The sequence below is a fragment of the Mustela erminea genome, chromosome 7 (genome assembly GCF_009829155.1).
Source record: "Mustela erminea isolate mMusErm1 chromosome 7, mMusErm1.Pri, whole genome shotgun sequence".
Lineage (NCBI taxonomy): Eukaryota > Metazoa > Chordata > Mammalia > Carnivora > Mustelidae > Mustela > Mustela erminea.
In genome coordinates, this window is record NC_045620.1 from 128804675 (window position 1) to 128818835 (window position 14161).

The 14161-nt window shown below is 39.1% G+C and overlaps 1 protein-coding gene across 2 annotated transcripts in view; it reads right to left on the minus strand.

Moving 5' to 3' along the window:
- VSNL1 (visinin like 1) overlaps positions 1–14161 on the minus strand; it is a 101734-nt gene that overhangs the window by 66755 nt on the left and 20818 nt on the right. The gene's annotated exons all lie outside the window — the stretch shown is intronic.

The following is a 14161-nucleotide window of genomic DNA, read 5'->3' on the forward strand; positions in this document are numbered from 1 at the left end:
GCCACACCCGGTACGTGTAAACAGAAGTACACAAATGGTGACACCTAAGGGATTTTGCTGTGGTCCTGCTTCTTCACTGTCAAGGTGAAGTGTTTCTTGTCCAACCTGACAGAGGAAAGTCATCTGAGGACCCTGTAGGCCTAAAGCATCAACTATTGAGTGAAGTTTCCATCTAATTCCCTGTTCACCCACTGAACAGAAGTGTAGCTGATTAATAGCTGGTAGCGTTTCCTCTGGGAGGGTTTCAAGCAGCCGCCCACTTTTCCGCATCTTATTTTTACACCCCTGTGCGTCTTTCTCCAACTCTTCTCTGTGTGTCTGAGCATCAATTTCTATGAAAGGAAACGGTCGTCTCTAGCAGTGTCAGAACCTCACTGAGTTCTGTGAGGTAACAGAGGAAATGCTTTCATTAATAATCACAGCCTTCTGTCCAACAGATTGTGTGCTAGGTTGTGCTGCCAAGTCCCAGTGGGGAAGGACCGTGGTCCTTATCTCCGATCAGCAGGGAGCTGCGGGAGAGAAGTACAGAGCAGGGGCGCCCATGTCACCAGCACATCCCCAGTCCCAGGGCTAGGAGCATCCTTGGACCTCAGCCATGCCTGCCCTCTCCTTGATCTCAGAGTAAAGGACTCAGCTCTCCTGAGGGGCCAGTGAAATATCCAAGTGTCTGTCCATAGTAGCAGAATCACTGAGGTCTCTTGACTGTTAGGCTAGTGGTCTTTCCTTTCTGAGAGCTGTTTGCATTTACCATCTTCCTAAATTATCTCTACAAAAATTCTAAAAAATAGTTTCACTCATGTTAAATACAGAGACTTTGAAATTCTCGTGTCGAGGTGCCTTGATGAGAGTAAAATGTTCTATTTGAAGGAAGTATGACATGAGAAATTAATTCAATAATTCAGTTATTCAACAATCTTTTACTCAATATTACTCTATATTACAAAGGTAAGTATGGTTCCCCAATCTAATCTCCAGCGTAAGCCTTTCCTGGATGCTAGACAATCTCTCCCTCTGCCTGCTGGGCCTCTCCACCGTGGAATCCTACAACCATACCAAAGTCAACATCTCTTCCTGTGCTCTTCTCTGGGGAAATGGCCCTGCCATCTGCCCAGATTCCCATTCAGAGCCTGGGGGTTATCCAGGACTCTGTCTCTCCTCACAGCACCAGTCAAGTGAAGTAGTTTGTAGACCTTACTTCCCAACTCTCCCTCTAAATCCACCGACTTTCCGTTCAGCACTACCTCAGCTGAGGCCGCCATCGTCTCCCACTTTTATCATTATCCAAACTTGCTTCTCCATGGACAGTCTGCTCTTCTGAAACCCATCTTCCACGCGATAACCAAATGACCTTTCTAAAACACCAAATCCATCATGCCATTGTCCTGTGGAATCCTTTCATTGGCCTCACTCTGAATCCAACCCTCAGTGAGGCTTTCTAGGCCTGCTTACCTGGGCCTCCCCTGCCCCACATGCAAGAGCTCTTTGGTCTCACCCCTGTGTATGATCCACCCTAGGCTCCAACTCTCTATATTATCTCAAACCTCTGGTGTGTGCCAGCTGTTCCTCTTGCTTTGAGGGAAGTTGTCATTCGCTCCCCTTTAGCCTTCTAGTAAATTCCAAACCATGTACCAGACATAGGTGAGGCACCTCGTCTGGGTGACTTTGCTGTCTGGCTTCCTCTTTCACACCCTGACGTCTGTGCATGCTGGGGTGTGGTTACCGTACAGCACATCTGGTTGCCTTAGGCACGTCTGCCACCTCACTAGACACGGGCTTCCCCAAGGGCAGAGTGATTGTCAGGTTCACCTCAGACTACACTGAACAGGTGCCCAGGAAATGTTGTTGAATCAATTAATTACTGTGTGGTCTCTGTCAACAACTAGCTGGAGCTTATCAGCTGAGCGATAAGAGAGAACATATGAAACAGAGATCAAAGATGAATGTGCTAAGTGCCATTAGGGAGACATGCACAAAGTAGAGATGGAGAGGGGGGAACAGAGAAAGAGGAGGGTGTGAGAGGGAACCCCAAGGAATCAGTAACCAAACTACTTTAGGAGCTGAAAAATTGGGTGAAGAATTATTTGCAAGGTGACCCTTCAAAATTATCTCAAGGAAGCAATTGCACAAATCCACAGAGATGTAGATACCAGGACATTACATCCAGCATTGTTTAAAACCATTTTTTTAAAACATTGCACCTTTTCGGGGCGCCTGGGTGGCTCAGTGGGTTAAGCCGCTGCCTTCGGCTCAGGTCATGATCTCAGGGTCCTGGGATCGAGTCCTGCATCGGGCTCTCTGCTCGGTGGGGAGCCTGCTTCCTCCTCTCCCTCTCTGCCTGCCTCTCTGCCTACTTGTGATCTCTCTCTGTCAAATAAATAAATAAAAATCTTTAAAAAAAAACCAAACAAAAAAAACACTGCACCTTTTCAAAAAACAACTTAAATGTCCATCATAGAAAACTAGTTAAATTGATTTCGTTAGAATGACACAGAGGTGGGGCGCCTGGGTGGCTCAGTGGGTTAAAGCTTCTGCCTTCGGCTCAGGTCATGATCCCAGGGTCCTGGGATCGAGCCCCGCATCGGGCTCTCTCCTTGGTGGGGAGCCTGCCTCCTCCTCTCTCTCTGCCTGCCTCTCTGCCTACTTGTGATCTCTGTCTGTCAAATAAATAAATAAAATCTTTTAAAAAAAGAATCACACAGAGGTAATTACAAAGCCATTAAAAGTGGTAATACAGATCTACACTTAATGACATAGACTGGTATTGATTCAATGTCATTTATTTAAATTAACATGGAAGTATACAAAACAACTATGTGTTTTCAAGGATAAACACTTAACCAAGGACATGTATTAAACACAATAGAATGGAAGGAGGAAATGAGAATGAGTACAGAAGATGAAAAAATATAGAATAAAACACAGCAGGGGCTTAGACAGGCAGTGATGATAGTGTGCCACGGACAGAGGAGTATGATGAACATAAATGTGCACTTGAGGCCCAAGAAAAGAAAGAAAAAAGGAGAGAAGATATTGCGATATGCTGTTAGAGTTAAAAAAAGGAGTCACAAAACAGTATGTGCAGTATCACCTTGCCTTTGCTTTATACAGACACATGCTCAACTTGTGTGTATACAATGTTTGGGCAGGACACAATTTACATCAAAATCCTAAGTGATTCTAACTGCTGGTAGGTGGTAATATTTCACTTTTCATTACGTTTCTGAACTTTTTATAATGAATGCACATAACATTTATAATCAGAAATATATACATAAGTAATTCTTTTTTTTTTTAAAGATTTTATTTATTTGACAGAGAGAGATCACAAGTAGGCAGAGACGCAAGGAGAGAGAGAGAGAGAGAGAGGAGGAAGCAGGCTCCCTGCCGAGCAGAGAGCCCGATGCAGGGCTCAATCCCAGGACCCTGAGATCATGACCTGAGCTGAAGGCAGAGGCTTAACCCACTGAGCCACCCAGGGGCCCCTATACATAAGTAATTCTAACCAACAAACAAAATGGCTTTTGTTCATAAAATCTTCAGTCTTGGGAGTCCTGAAAGTACTTTCACGGTGCTTTCAGTTAAGCCACTCCCTTTTCCAACAATTAATTCACAGCAATAGGTCAGGCTTCACTTGCAGACCAAAGACCGTTAGTTCTGACGACCATCCTGGGTTGCTCTAGGTGAAGAAGTGAATATCAAGAGCGACTCAGAAGGACCCTGGATCTGTCAGTGTGGGGAGATGTCCAGGTCAGAGTCCGTGACTCTCTGGAGCTGCCATGTCAGGAAACCACTCTGAGGCTCAGTGCAACCATGTGTGAGATTGATGATAACAATATCCATCTTGGTGTGTTAGCACATGGTTTAAATGTGTTAGGAAAGAGTTTTATAAATGCTAAAGCACTATCCAGTGTTCATTATAATGACTGAAATTCAAATTCAAAAGATAGAAAATTCAAAGATAGAAATGATGATCCCATAGATCATCGCTGCTGGTGGCCTAAGGCCAGATTAGGATTGTCTAATGAGGTCCAGAGAGATCTACTCCAAGGACAAAGAAAAGATCCAAGAAGGTGAAGGGGAGCAGAATTTGCTACCCCAATAAATGTCTCTCTGGCATAGGATCTTTTCAGGCTGATTATTTTTAAGCAACAGCAGATATAGGAGAATCTCTAAAATATGAGTAGGAAGAGACATTTACATTTATAAGGGAAATCTCCATTTGTAAGGGTGTCTCCCTCTGCAGCATGAAGGGGGAGAAGGTTAAATCCCTAGAAACTTTTGCCAGTGGGGAAGGCCACTGACTTACATGACTTAAACATGTAAAAGCACATGTTTCCTGTGCTTTGCTTGACAGTACTCCCAGACTGGTTCCCCTCCCCACGATCCCCTTTTGTGTTTAGCTGGAGATAGTCTTTAAAGTGATCGCTTGGGCCATTTCAGTGAGTTCTTCAGTTTTCCTGGGTATCTCCCTTGTATTTAGGAGGTATACATGCTATTACGCTTATGTTTATTTTTCTCCTGTTAGCCTGTTTTTTAATTATGGGGGTCAGGAGCAGGAATCTTCGCCAAGAACCTAGAAGGGTTGAGGGGAAATTATTTTTTTCTCCCCCAAAGACTTTGGAAACAGTAGTGTCACCAGTTGTGTCTGTGGATCAACCTTCCCTACCTTCTTTCCAGGAAATAAGGAAGTGGTGATTTCCTTATTGAAGGAAGCCACCATTCTTAGTCCTCAGTCTGGAACTGCTGGCTATGATGCCAATTGATACTTTCAGAAAAAAGTTTTCATCGCTTCTCGACCTTTTGGCTAAGATCGAGTGCAGAAAAAAGTTTTCAGGGTCCCTGCTTTGACAGGTTCGTTGACCATACCTTTCCCTAAAGCACCAACCTTGGTTCCAGTCCCACATCCATCAGTGTTTTCCTGTGTGACCTTAGCCAAGGTCAGCTTCTATTCTGAGCTTCAATTTTCGTCAAAAGTTCTAGGGAAGTTTCTACCTCACCTAATTCACCAGGTCATTGTAAGGGACAGACCTCAGAGGTCATTTGTAAGTGATAAAACTGTTCCTAGCTCTTAATCTAGGGCACCTTCTAGACACATCAGGAAAGGACACTAGACCCAGATATATGGAAAGAAGTGGGTTTGTTAGGCAGGAAAAAAAAGAGAAGGAGTAAATTGCAAATCCCAGCATGAAAGAGCAAAGATACCTGCTAATAAGCAGCTCACAGAAGGCTGACAAAGAAGCTGTGGGAAGAGGACACGACCATGGGCCACTTGTAGCTTTGGGAGGTGGACGGAAAGGGTATATTTACCAAAGGTTGCCGGAGGAGTGCCGACCCTCTCCAGGGAGGTTCCTTGTCTTTGATATGTTTCCAGGTCTGAATTATGCTTGCCCTGTCCTTGCTGGGCCTTTGTGAAGTATCCAGCAAGGCTGGAACAAAGCACTTCATTGTGGTGCTTGAAAAATATCTTGGCTAAAAGGGACAATGCCAAGGCTGAGTGGGCTAAAATTAGACCTTCCGGTGCTGTTTGACTTGGCAGTTGTGCACACAGGCTGCCAACGTGGCATCCTCCACTCGCCTCCCTCCCGGCCACCGTGTGCCTTCTGAGAGCACAGGTAGCCTGTGCTGAGGGAGAGGAAGTGCTTCTTCCTCTGGCACCCCGTGGGGATGACAAATGCTGCTGGGCTGTGTCACTGCCACTTGGAGCAGTACGTTGAGTAATCACTTGAAGGGATATGCTTCCCCATCAGCCGATTTGCATATTAAGATTAAGCCCTTAATCGAATGCCCTTCCGTGTTGAAACCCAAAGGAAATCCTAAGACCTATATATCGTATCACACATTTGAACATTTTATTTACCTTTATTTACTTATTTATTTATTTATACTTACCTTCACCTAAGAATTTAACTGCTACATAATCACCACAGAACCCAGAGAACCAGCTACAAGTATCTTACGTCATGCTGTGTAGTGATGCCATCTACAAGGAAGAGCATAGGCCTAGAAGCTAGAAAGAGGGAGATCCCAAGCTAGCGCTTCCATTAGCTGGTGCTTTGGGGAAAGTTCATCTTGTTCATTCAACTTTAAATGTCTATGCTAATAAGTGCCTCAAAAGGTTAAATGAAACATACAAACAAGCAAACAAACACAAAACAGAAGCTGACTTATGAATAAAAGAATAAACTGATGATTGCCAGAGGGGAAGGTGGGGAGCATGGGTGAAATAGGTAAAGGAGAGGAAGAGGTACAAACCTCCAATTATAAAATAAGTAAGTCATTAAGATGAAAAGTACTGCATAGGAAGTGTAGTCCATAACATTGTAATAACTTTGTATGGTGACAGAGGGTACCTACATTCATCATGCTGAACATTTATAATGTATGGAATTGTCAAATCACTGTGTGGTACACCCGAAACTAATCCAATTTCATAGGTCAACTCTACAGCAATAAGCAATTTCTTGAAAACTTAAGTGAAACAATAAATTTATATGATATTTTAACAGTAATCACCATAGTTTACATCATCCTACTACCTACATGTTCATGGATTATGAACTGGATTTTGTTCATGGATTATTACTTCATCTTTATAATAATTTAATAAAGTAGATACCACGATGTCTCTATTTACAATCAAGGCAAATGAGACTTAGAGAATTTAAGAAACGTGACCAAGACCACACAGAAAAAAAATGGTGGAGCTGGCACTTGAACCCTGGAAGGCTCTGATCTACCATTCACTATTCTGCTCTATTAAAGGAGATGAGAGAGAAGAAAGTACTTTTCAGGACAGAAAAGTACTCTTTTCTTGCCTGCATGTTGCCCTGATCCGTGCATTTCTTTACCCAAGTAAGACAATTTCAGGTACTAAGCTTTGGTTGTTCTCTCCCAACTGCTTGCTTTGGGCCCCAAGGGGACTGGGGTAGGTCTTAGATGCCAAATACAAGAGCAGCAATGGAAGGAACTGAGGATGCTTAAGCTGGAGAAGCAAGGACTCAAAAAAGGAAATTTGAGCTCTCCTTGAACAAGTGAAGGATTTACTGGCACAAAAATAGACCTATAGATCAGCATAACAGAATGGAGAGTCTAGAAATAGACTCGGCTACACATAATTACTTAATGTATGATCAAGGAAGCTTTTCAGAACAAGAGGAAAAGGAAATATAATTGTATAAGTGATGCCGTCATCATTTGATAGCAATTTGGTGGGAAAATATTAAGTCAGAACCACAATATGTACCATCTTTTAAAAAAAATCATTGACATTTGGAAATAAACAGTTTAATATAAAAATATGTCAAAGAAAACTAATAGAAACTGAAAGTATGCTAGATGAAATGTTAATAGCTATGTGTATATATATATACACTTATCCATAGCTTTATATATAAAGCAAATTTCAGTTATTAAGGGAATCATTAGGACCGGAAGCGATAGAGTGTAAATAGAAAATTTGTATCAGCATAAACACAAATGATAAATGAACCCAGAGAAATATGTTCAACCTATTTACTAAGCTTAAGTTGGACTTTCTAAACATAAAAGCAATGGCAGAAATTATAAAAGATAAGGTTGATACATAGAACTACATAAATTCAATGTTTAGGGAGTCTAAAAACTCCTGAAAAAAGGGCAAATATCAAAGTGGAAAAAAATAGGCAATATAAATATCTTTTAAACATTAAAGTGCTTAAAAATTAATGAGAAGAGAATTTGATAAAAAGTTGGACAACCAGCATGAACAGAATATGAACAGAGATGAAATATCAATGGCCAAGTTCAAGCCTACAAATAATCAAACATGGTAAAATTACAAGTTTGTGTAACCCACTAAAAAATACTAGAAATCAAGAAGTATTAAATATCAATGCTTTTGATTCCAGGGGAAGCCATCTTAAAAAAAAAAACAATCTGAGAGAAAAAAGTTAAACAAAGGAATATATTTATTACAGCCTTATTTAATAAGGTAAAAACTCTAGAACTGTGACCATTCCTCATTAGGGAAATGGGTAGTAAATTATAGTGTATTAACTCAATGGAATATAAAATTGTGAGTACAGTTTTGAAACATGGCAAATCACTTATGATATGCTAAGTGGAAAAAGCAGACATACAATATTGAATACACAAGGTAATTACAACTATTTCTTGCAAAAAAAATGTACTCTGTTTTTTCCTCTCTTCCTCCTTGCAAATCAATAAGAAGTGTACACTATGTGCAGAAATCATGTTATGTAACAGGGAATGGAGATGAATAAAAAGCTGCTTGTTTCCCATACAGACCAGTGACCCAATGGGAGAGACAAATAATATGCAAACATTTATCTACAATATATAATAAGGAGACATAAGGACATTCCTACAATGTACAAGATTTTATGGTAACACATGTTAGGGGGTAAAGATCTCTTATACATTATCATATTAACTTACATTAAAATATGAGAACTTGAAAAGATCTTCGTAAATCTAAAAAAGATTTTGTAAAATTTAATTAATCTTTCTTATTATAAAGCTGAGAAGGCTGAGATGCAGAGAGTAAATACATAGAACCTAGATCAACGCTTTCCTTTTCCAGATGGAAACCCGATACCTACAGAAAACACAAGATTTTTCTGAGAGTGTAGAGAATATCTGTAGAAGATCTAAAAAAAAAAGAAGAAGAAGAAGATCTGGTTCCAGAGCCACGTTTCCTGATCACAAGTCCAGTGTTCTCTTCAAATGTGGCTTTCACGGGGAGTGCATCAACCGAAACAGAAGATGACCGAAGAAACAGGCAACTTATCTTCTAAAAATGTGTAAGGGCAATGGAGGATACAGTGGGCAGGACGTCATCTCTGTCTCAATAATTTAGGGAAGAGACATGAGTGTGCAAGTCCAGGTCAAACAGGAGTTGGCTTCTCTGTTCCATGTACCCTAATTCTAACTAGTCAGAAATTCTGCCTTGACTAATTCTATCTTACTTCATACACTACCTTTTTTGCAACAACTATCTGATTAGTCTTTCTATATGCAGACTCAATCCTTCAAATTTTTTCTTGACACTGCTGCCATGTTGATTTTACTAGGATAAATATCTGATCATTTCAGGCATTCAGTGCCTCTTTGTTGCCTAAAAACAAAGTCTAAGTTCCTTTAAAATACCCATAGGGGCCGCCATGATCTTGCCAGTACCTTTCCTTCAGTTTTCTCTCTTACTACTCCTGTCTCATACTTCCAGACTCATACTCACACTGAATTTGTATTTTCAAAAATGTGTCAATATTTTATCATGTCTCTATTAGCATAGGAGGCACTTGCTGAACAGACAAATGAGATAAAGGAAATCTAATAAAGACATTTCTTAATGGCATTGATGTTTTGGCTAATTAATCCTCTCCAACCATAAGCTCAATGAATTTGGGTGCTGTGTTTGTTTTGCTCACTGTTGTATGTGCACTATTTCACAGGTGAATAAATGCATAGATGGATGAATAAAACTGTCTAACAGAGACGGGTATGGCTGTTTTTGAAGGGCAGAGGAAATTAAGGAGAGTTTCACGTGAGAAGCAACATTTGCAATGTATGAATAGGGATTGTCAGGTAGAAATGACAGACACAATGAGGTACCAAAGAACACGGCATTTGCAGGGATCAAGAAATACTAGAATACAGCTGGAACGCTTGGGGTGGGCAGGATAACCGAAAGGAAAGTATTAGACAGAGTTAGATTCAAATCCCAGAGGTAATTCTCACTATTTGTCTGACCCCAATCAAGCTATTAAAACTCTTATAGCTTCCATTTCATCTTAAAATGGTGAAAATTAAAGATGAGATCATATAAGACACTGAACATTGAATAGCTTGGAATAGGAGATCTGTCTTTCTCTCCTTTTTTTTCCCCCTCTTCTTCCTCATCATGTTAATTCTTTGGTTTGACACCAGTATCCTGGACTGCTTTAGTCACTAGGCAAGACTAAGGGCCTCTTTCAGATCTAAATCTAAAAACCTCTCCAAAGGATGCTCAGCAACCAGCTCTTATCTGTAGGTCTCGCTTATCCTACTGCATATATCACACTAAATCAAAATAAAATGTTTTGACTCCAACTCAGATTAAAATAGGAAGGGCCAATGGAACAAGAAGGAATTCAATTATTAGCTAGTCTCTAAAATTTTTTTCTTTCTTTCTTTTTTTTTTTTAAGATTTTATTTATTTGACAGAGAGAGAGAGATCACAAATAGGCAGAGGCAGGCGGAGAGAGAGGGGGGAGGGGAGGAAGCAGGCTCCCTGCGGAGCAGACAGGCCGATATGGGGATATGGCGCTTGATCCCAGGACCCTGGGATCATGACCTGAGCCGAAGGCAGAGGCTTTAACCCACTAAGCCACCCAGGAGCGCCTAAAATTTTTTGCTCATTTGTTGTCTATAACCAAATAATCTGTCCCCTACTTAACTTTCCCTAGGGAGATCCTATAATGTTTTGTCCAAAGAGCACACTCAGTGAGGGTCTTGTTCTTCTACAGGACAAGAGGTATTACTCAGGACTTTCATAAGCAAACTGGGTTGTATCATCACATTACCTCTCCAACTTTATCTCTTATCAATCTCCCTTATTTCTTACGCTGTGGCTTTACAGACTGTGTCTTCTCTCTGATGCACCAGATTTATTCTCACATTAGGCCTTTTGCATTACTTTTTCTCTCTCCTTAGAATTCTCTACTTCAAAGATCTTTCATGGCTGACTTCTCACCAAGTCACTGGTCAAATACCACTTTTTGGATTTTTCTATTTAAACTATTAAAACTAGCTTCTTCTCCAATGACGATCTCATTATCTTGTTTTATATTCTTTGTAGCCCTTAAGACTATCTGACCTTAGCAAATGTACTTATTAATTTACGATTATCTATTGTGTTCCTCTTTCACGATAGAATGTTAGTACCAAGAAGGCAGGAATCTGGCCTGTTTTATGTACCACTCTTTCTCTCTAGACTCATCCCTGATACTGAGTAGGTATTTAATAGTCATAAAATGAATATCTTAACCCAATGTAATGTTTAAGCATAAGCTTCCTTTCTTGATAGTGACAGTGATTGATAGTTACCTTATGAATGTGTTCTTTCATATATCAGTGCAAAGATGTTGTATGCCAAATTACTTGAAGGAAAGATCACATTTAAGTTCCCCTATCTCCCTGCTTATGAGCTCAATAGGGATATGCAACACACTAGAGTTCTTCACTATTGCCAACTTCAGAGAAAAACTGAAATAAACAGGTTTAAGTCAGATTAGAGGCTACAGTTAAAAAAAAAATGTTATTAATTGTGTTAGGTTTGACCCAGATAGTATCCTAGGATCTAGAGCAAAGTGTGAGTTATAAACCAGGGAAGTTACCTGACACAAGCCATAGCTAAACTATCAGGTCTTGGAATTCTGGATGTTTTTAAGTTACACATCATTTTTTTTTTCTCTGCTGTTCTAGAGTGCTTTTGGAGGTCTTCAAAGCAAGAATGAACAATGGAAAGGTGACTGGTTTTGAATTTAGATTATATAGTCTTACATTTTGGGCAATTAACTGACATTTCTGACACTCGGCTTCCTCATCTGTAAACTTGTGATAATACCACCTGACTCAAAGGCTTTCGTAAAATGAGAGCTAACATAAGTTAAAAACCTAACACAGTGTCTGTTATAGTAGATGCTCAACAAAGAGTATCTACTTTTATGGCTTACCTTACCATGTGGTATTGATCAGTATATTCCACTGACATTCAGAAAAAGTTCTATAATAATCCACAGATTGATTCATTAAAAAAATTCTGATGCGAAATATAGTAAACCATTGGTGTTAATAGATTTAACATTTCAAAGTCTGATTATTGTATTATGGACCCATGAAATGAAGCAATTTATAAGTGTTTTGGATCATGTACTTCAGACATTCTTGGTGCAGGGCTGGTGTGTAGGAGTAAATCACTCAGGTTGGCTGTGATTCTTCCAAGTATCTACATCTCAGTGCTGTTTTGTTGATATTCATTCCTCCACATGTAGGAAGGATCTCTCTTACATGATTTAAAAAAAAAAAAAAAAAGCAAAAACTAAAAAACTATGTTTCTTTGTGAGAAGTGTCTTCTTAAAAATCATGTCTGCTTTGCTGGTGAGGGGAGTGAAGACAAAGCGAGAAGGGCAACTACCTCTCTATATTTCATAAGGAAAATTATATGGAACAGGCATACTCACGTTAGAGATCTGCCAAGATTTTGAGGTGTAACCCTTCACTCTGCCAGGTATCTGAGACTGAGAAAAGACCCTCTTCTCAAACCCAAAAGAAAAGAATATGGGAATTCTCTCAAAGGTCCGCCTATATGTCACCCTACTGATGCAATCTTATCTCTGACTATAAGTAAGGAAGCAAAAAGAAATGAAAGTTTAAAGGTAGTTTAAACTTTATACTTGGTATCTCAACTTTCTAGCGTATTAATTGTTAATGATTAGCAAAGAAAAAAATAGAATCTTTGGTAATAGGCCTCAAGACCCCTGAATTGTTAATACTCTTCATCCCAGGAATTTAACTTAAGGAAAGTTATCAGTTATATGCTCAAAGATTTGGACAAAAATGAAATTTGATGCCAGTGTCACACTGATAACAAAAATGTATTCTGATGGATTTAAACCCAAAGAACACAATATGCACAGATCATGGTAAAGAATTGAAAAACATGACCCCCTCAAAATTAAAAACTCTTTTTTAGAGAAAATGAACCATGAATAAAGTTGAATAAGTAACAGGCAAGGAGAAGGTATCTGCAATGTATATGACAAAGGATTTGTATTCAAAATATAGAAATATTCCAAATAATGTATGAGAAAAACACAAGCAATCCTATTAACAATAGCATAAGAATGGATAATTTACAGAGAAGAAATCCTACATGGCCAATAAAGAGTAAAGAAATGGAAACTAACAAGGGACAATTTTCTCCAATTAGTTTGATAAAAAATATTTTTTTAAATATGCTGATACCAAGTGTTTACAAAGATGTAGAGAAATATGAATTCTTTCTAATATATTACTGATGGGGAATATTAACTGGTACATCTTCTTTGGACAACAATTTGGCAATCTGTAATACAGCAGAAGGTGTATATGGAACATGCTCTAGCAGTTCTATTTCTACACATATACCCTAGAGAAACACACAGATATCCAAAGGAGTATACGAAAAAGATGTACACTGCAGGTTTGGAATTGCACACACTAAGAAGAAGTCACAGCAACCTAAATGATCATCAAATAGGGAAGGGATAAGTAATTTAAGGTAGAGTCACTTGAGGAAATACTGCATGATACTAAAACGAATAAATGATATTCAATGAATAAAAATTGCGATCTAAAAATTTTTTTGATAGGACAAGTCAGAGAATGAGACAGTATGATGTCATCTGTTTAAATATCAAAGAGCCAAAATGATACTGCAGAGACATATGTATTTAGTAAAAAGAATAAACATGTTCATGAAAAAAAATGCCTGCTAAGTTCAATAGAATGTTTCTGAAGAAAAAGAGAAGTGAGTGGAGCTGAGAAGAGAAATGAACATAATTTCAAAAGATAAGGACACGTTCATATCTGAGAATTCTCGGTGGTAGGATAGTGCATACTTACTACGTTATTATCTGAACTTTAATGTAAGTTTGAAATTGTTCACAATAGAAAATTAATGTTTTCTTTTAAAGCATTTGGAATTCATAGTTCTCTCTAATTCTGGCTTTTTCCGAAGTACTCTACATCATTGAAGATTCATGAGTCATATGGCTTGAGTATCATTTTTGATTCAGGGTAATGATATTTTCCTCCAGTTCTTATCCTAAAGAGCAGTCATGTACATTTCAAAGGAAATGTAGCAGAAAGCCGAAGAGAAAATTTTGCCATCCTCTAAGACTTTTACTTACTTAAAGTAGCCCATTTTCAGTTTAGGAAAAAACACTTCTCTGATCAATGCTACCATAAATACATACAAGGCATACATCTAGGGCAGCACCTGATGCTTTAGCTACAAGATCATTTTTTATGTGTTGCAATTACTTGTTTATTTGCCGGTTCCACTAGACTCTTGGAACACTTAGAAAAGGGGGACCCCATCTTCCTCATCTATGCCTACACCACATGGGCACTCAGTGTT